This window comes from Choloepus didactylus, chromosome 3 (assembly GCF_015220235.1).
Source record: "Choloepus didactylus isolate mChoDid1 chromosome 3, mChoDid1.pri, whole genome shotgun sequence".
NCBI lineage: Eukaryota > Metazoa > Chordata > Mammalia > Pilosa > Megalonychidae > Choloepus > Choloepus didactylus.
In genome coordinates, this window is record NC_051309.1 from 124317780 (window position 1) to 124323836 (window position 6057).

Genomic DNA, 6057 nt, shown 5'->3' on the forward strand with positions numbered 1-6057 from the left:
TGATGTAATCTTGTGTGGGCAGACCTATCAGTGTTAATTAGATTGAAATTCTTTGAGTGTTTCCATGGAGATACGCCCCACCCAACTGTAGGTGATGACTCTCATTGGATAATTTCCATGGAGATGTTGGCCTGCCCATTGGGTGGATCTGAATTAAATTACTGGAGCACTATATAAGATCAGACAGAAGGAGCGAGCTTGCTACACCCAAGAGGGACACTTTGAAGAAAGCATAGGAGCTGCAGATGAGAGACAGTTTGAAAACGGCCATTGAAAGCAGACTCTTGCTCCAGAGAAGCTGAGAGAGGACAAATATCCCAAGTACAACTAAGAATGACATTTTTGAGGAACTGCAGCCTAGAGAGGAATGTCCTGGGAGAAAGCCATTTTGAAACCAGAACTTTGGAGTAGATGCCAGCCGCGTGCCTTCCCAGCTAACAGAGGTTTTCTGGACGCCACTGGCCATCCTCCAGTGAAGGTACACAATTGCTGATGTGTTACTTTGGACACTTTATGGCCTTAAGACTGTAACAGTGTAACTAAATAAATCCCTTTTTATAAAAGCCAATCCTTCTCTGGTGTTTTGCATTCTGGCAGCATTAGCAAACTAGAACAGTCCCCAAAGAGTTTTCAATCCAGCTAAAGAAATAAGTATTCAAAATAGACTTAAAAATGAGGCAGAAGTAGAAGACGTTGTAAGACAGGAAACACTTAATTTCCAAATTAATGTTCTACAGGAACTAAGATGAGACAAAGGTTAATTCAGGGTGTGGCGGGCAGGGAAGAATTTGTAAGAAAGGTTCAGGGGTAGAGCTGAATCTTGAAAGATAGGCATTTGAACAGATGAAAAAGAGGGATAAGAACCTTCTAAGTAGAGAGAATGTCTAAAGACACTGCGGGGTCTATAGTTCCTTTCAGGACTTGGAGAAAAAATATTTCCAGCTCCTAGACTAAATGAACAGGCAGGAAATTGTTTCTTAAACCATAACTAATCCCTCTCTAAAAAGATCTGCCTAACATGCTAATGCTGACAGAATGCAAAACACCAGAAATGGACTGGCTTTTATAAAGGGGGTTTATTTGGTTACACAGTTACAGTCTTAAGGCCATAAAGTGTCCATCAACAAAGGATACCTTCACTGGAGAAAGGCCATTGGCATCCGGAAAACCTCTGTTAGCTGGGAAGGCATGTGGCTGGTGTCTGCTTCCTTCCAGGTTGCATTTCAAAATGGCGTTCTCCAAAATGTCTGCATCAGCTTCCAATGGCCATCTTCATTATGTCTGTCTCAGCTACAGCTAGCTGTGAGCTCCTTCTGTCTGAGCTTTCATAGAGCTCCAGTGAACCAATCAAGGCTCATGCTGAATGGGTGGGGCCATGCCTCCATGAAAATCATCCAATCAGAGCTATCACCTACAGTTGGGTGGGTTACATCTCCATGGACACAACCTAATCTAAAGGTTCCAACTTAATCAACACTAATATGTCTGCCCCCACAAAAATGCATCAAAGAATATGGCTTTTTCTGGGGGACATAATATATACAAACTGGAACACATGCCTTTAGAAATTCCTCACACGACCAATAACAGGACACTACACACATATAAACACACACATATTTTCTCCATCCCCTGGTCAGATAATTTAGGAATGAACCATGCTTCAGGTTAGCAATTTTTATTTGATGTCTGGTCACTGCCTACTCATTAAAGAATATTTCTTACTGGCAAATGAAATTATGATGCCCTAAAATTTCCTCTATTAAGTAGTTTGGAGTGTGGATGTTGAAACTAGGATGTCCAGGTTTGACTCCTGACTCCCTTACCTACAAAATCTTTTGACATGTTTCTTAACCTCTCTGTCCCTCAGTTTCTTCTTTAGTAAAATGGGAATAATAGCATCTATTACACAGAGTTGTTGGGGGAATTGGCTAACATACATGAAGTGCCTAAAAGAGTACCTGGAACACAGTAAATGTATGCATGTGAGCCACTTATATGATAAGATAAATAACAGTGCTAGCAACTGTTAAATAATAACACTGTAGTAATTCTGATTAGTAATATTTTTCAGGAATGGAGTGATCAATATTGAATACTTAATATAAAATGTTTGCTGAATGATATAAAGATGAAACTAGAAACTTTGAGATAAGACATTAGAAAAACATGGAATTGCAAATGTGCTCAGAAAAGCACTTTCTGTTTTGGCTTTATATACCAAACTATGGTTTACATTTCTTCTCAAAGCTTTATTCTTTCTAAAAGCCAGTTCTATAGCGATTGGGACCATGTTAGTTGCAAATAACCTCATGAGGCAGCATCAGCTGACACTCTCTGGTTTTGTTCACTTAGAGATGTTTTAAAATTTCACGGTTTGGGTGAACTTTGACTTCTTTTAAGCAACTTCTCTCCTATTCAGATTAAATAAGGCTATAGATTACTTTCTTATCAGTCCTGGATCTACTGTATAAAGTGAAAAATGATTTTTCACTTTTCATTTAAAGTGAAAAATGATTTTTCACTTTTCATTTAAAGTGAAAAATGATACTGTATAAAGTGAAAAATGATCTATGTATAAAGTGAAAAATGAAACATACATTATATATGCATTTGGCTACCAATGGGTGAAGCAAAGGTTTCATATATTATTTATAACTTGTTATGTTGAAAGGCATGATTCAAAACACAAATATAGCCACAGAGCCACTGTTCAGAAATGATATCTGATTTTTTTTAAAGACATTTTGTTTCTTTGCAAGCGGGTGGTATCATCCAGGAAATGTTCTTTTCCTCTGAATACCAAAGCCTAGGGAAAAATGTAATTTAGTTTCTTTGTCAATCATAGTTATTATTTATTCTTTTTGGCTATATAGGCTCCCTCTGGAGGATAATTTTACATTAGAGAATTATTCATTTATTTCCCTCTTTACCTCCCCCAAGCCCAAAAATTCCAACACAATACTACCATATCCAACTAATTTAAAACCCTGCACCTAAGAGATAAGTACATTTTGTCATATTTCTCTTATTATTTAGTGTAGAATTTCCCTCATCATAATTTTTGGAAGTTAATGAATGATAGCACAGTAAAGTGACTATGTTAATTATCTATAATTAATGACAACAACAAGAAAGATTTTATGCTCATGAGACAATTTGCAAGTCATGGATACTCCAGAATCTTTCTTCACAAATTCACAGAAGATACATATAAATATTCTATCTTAAAGAATAACACAAAATATCCAACAAGTTTGATTTTTATCATCTCATTATTTTTTGAGTATCCAAGGAGTACTTAGGCAATTACACAATATTTATCCACTAATTTAACCAGCTGAAGAGGAATGTCTGGGTCTTTTCTGTTTGAAGCTCTTTAATTTTAAATACAGGTAATTGAGATAAAAAGAAATGTTGAATCTGAGAGCTTGTGTTACCCAGAGTACACTTACTCAGAATTCTACAATTTCATGGGTAAACTGCTCTGTTTTTAGAAAATAGTGTTTTCCTGTTGGCCCACCACTGCCAACCTTCCAGAGCACTTCAAAAAAGACCTCCAATATAATCTTGTTTAGAGCTTGAATAGAATGAGCTCTGGTAACAAGCCCACATCCAAGATTTGTTACTCATAGAAAATGAAAATCTTTAGCAATACCCAAGTAGTAGTTCTAATAGAATCTTTGGAGCCCTGTTCGTTTAATCCGTCTCTTCCCAATTCAAATACACACACACACTTAATTTGAAAACAAGTGGTCTGAGAAAAGAGAATACATTTTTTTCTCTCCAATCACTTTATATACAAATTGACAGCGAGTGTTGTTAAAGACTTTGTATACACATTGAAAACTAGATATATTAAAGACAGTGAATTGCTGTACAATTAACAATTTGTAAACTATATTTTGGGATTAAGATTTCAAATGATTGGTGTACCATTCCCTTATTGATTCCAGATTTAATTTGACATGTAGGGCAAGAAAATTATATTTTTCTGCCCATTGTTTTTGATAAAAATTAACCCTACCATTATCCAGTTTTACCTTTGCATATGAGTCAGTAAGGAAATCCTTGTTTCAGCTGAGTAGCTACTTGCATTCCCACAATTAATCTATTACTAAGCATATCAAAGAGAGGTTGTTCAGAGGCTTGTTACTTAGAATCTCCTGGGTGATAAGAGAAGCACAAACATCCTGCATATAAGCAATCTAAAAATAAGAATTCTTGGCAAATCCTCCATGCTTCCTGCTGCTTTTCACCACACAGATCATTCCCTGGCATAACAATCCCTTCACTTCAGCTGTACTGCTGATAATATTTTTGCTTTCCAAAATCACAGCTCTTCAGTTGGAGGTTGGTAAAGTTTGCACTAAATGAACACATCATCCCCCTTAGCTCATTCTCCATAGACATGTCTCTGACTATAAATTGCATTATTGATTCCTTCATTCATACTTTGGTGAATATCTAATATGTTTGAAGATCTGTGCTGGGGTTATAAAGGAAAGGAAAGGAAAGGTAGGAAGGAAGGAAAGAAGAAAGGAAGGAAGGAAAGAAATCTTTCTAATGAAAAGTATGCAAACCATATAATTATAATAAAAGGAGCAAACACTTTAACCAAGTATGGGGTTCTGAAAGTGAAAAAATGATCTAGCCAGAAAAATACCAGACACTCATATAATAGTAGTTGAATGAATAAAGATACCTGCCATTGTTATGGAAGTAAAGCCAATGTTAAAAGATACTAAATATAAAAAAATAAGGTATTTTCCCAATAAATTAGACAAAATGCTTATTTGCTAGCAATATTATTTGAAAAATATCCAAGAAAATAATTTGAAAATCTTCAGGATGAACAAAATAATTCAATAAAATGGTCAGGTATGTGGAAAAATAGGAAAATCAATAGCTTTCCAATATAATAAAAACTACCTAGCAGGTAAAATGACAGGAAACTATTTCATTCCAAATGACAGCAAAATGCATCAAGGGACAATCCTAACAAGAAGTTTCATGATCCACATTAAGTGAATTATAAAACTTCACTGAAAAAAATAGGAAAAATTCTGATGTGTAGAAACAGAAAATTGTCCTGAGAATAGTTTAAAGATGTTAGTTCTTCCCAAAATAATTTATAGATTTATTGCAATTTTAAGTAAAAATAACAATAGGCTTTTTTAGAGAATTTGAAATAAAGATTTGAATGTTTATGTAGAATGAGAGGAGCTAAACCTCTTTTCTTCTTAAAGAGAGAAAAAATTGAGCTGGAAACTTGTCCTAACAGATTTTTCAAATATACTGTAATACTAGATACAAACCATTTGTTAGCTTAAAAATTGATAGAAAAATTAATCACACCATAGCATAAATGTACGTGGATGTGTGTGTATATATTAGAATTTACAGATACATATGTATGTATTCTTCAAGAAATGGGGTTTTGTCTGAGGGTAAGGTTTACTTTAAACCTTCTCATGGCATCATGTACCAGGTTAATAAAAAAAATAGAGATTAAAAAATAATATACTAGAAGAAATTTTAACTGTATATTTTACATCTTAGGATGATGGATGAATGTCTAAGGATATATGCTATGGGAAAAATAGAAATGAAAAAAATTGATATTTCTCTAGTAAAAATTTTCAAATTTTATGTAATGGAAAAACATCAAAACGCAAATGGACAAATATAATAAATTACAAGGAGTTACATGCTTATTATGTGAAGATTTTTAAAGATCAATGAGAAAAATTATTTTCCAACAGAAAACCTGGCAATGATGCAGACAATTTATACAAGAAAATATACAAACATATAAACATTTTAAAAATCTCAACCTTACTAATCATAAGAGATGCAAGTTAAAATAAGTTGTCTTAATTTCAAAAATGCAGAAATACCCCACTGTGCTGAAGATGGAATTAGATAGACTCTCTTGTGCACTGCAAGTCAAACACTAAACGGAAATAACATTTCTAAGAATCAGATTAGTATTAACCCAAAAGAATTTGAAAAATTCATATAGTTTTTTTTAAATTTATAAGTATTTACATGTAC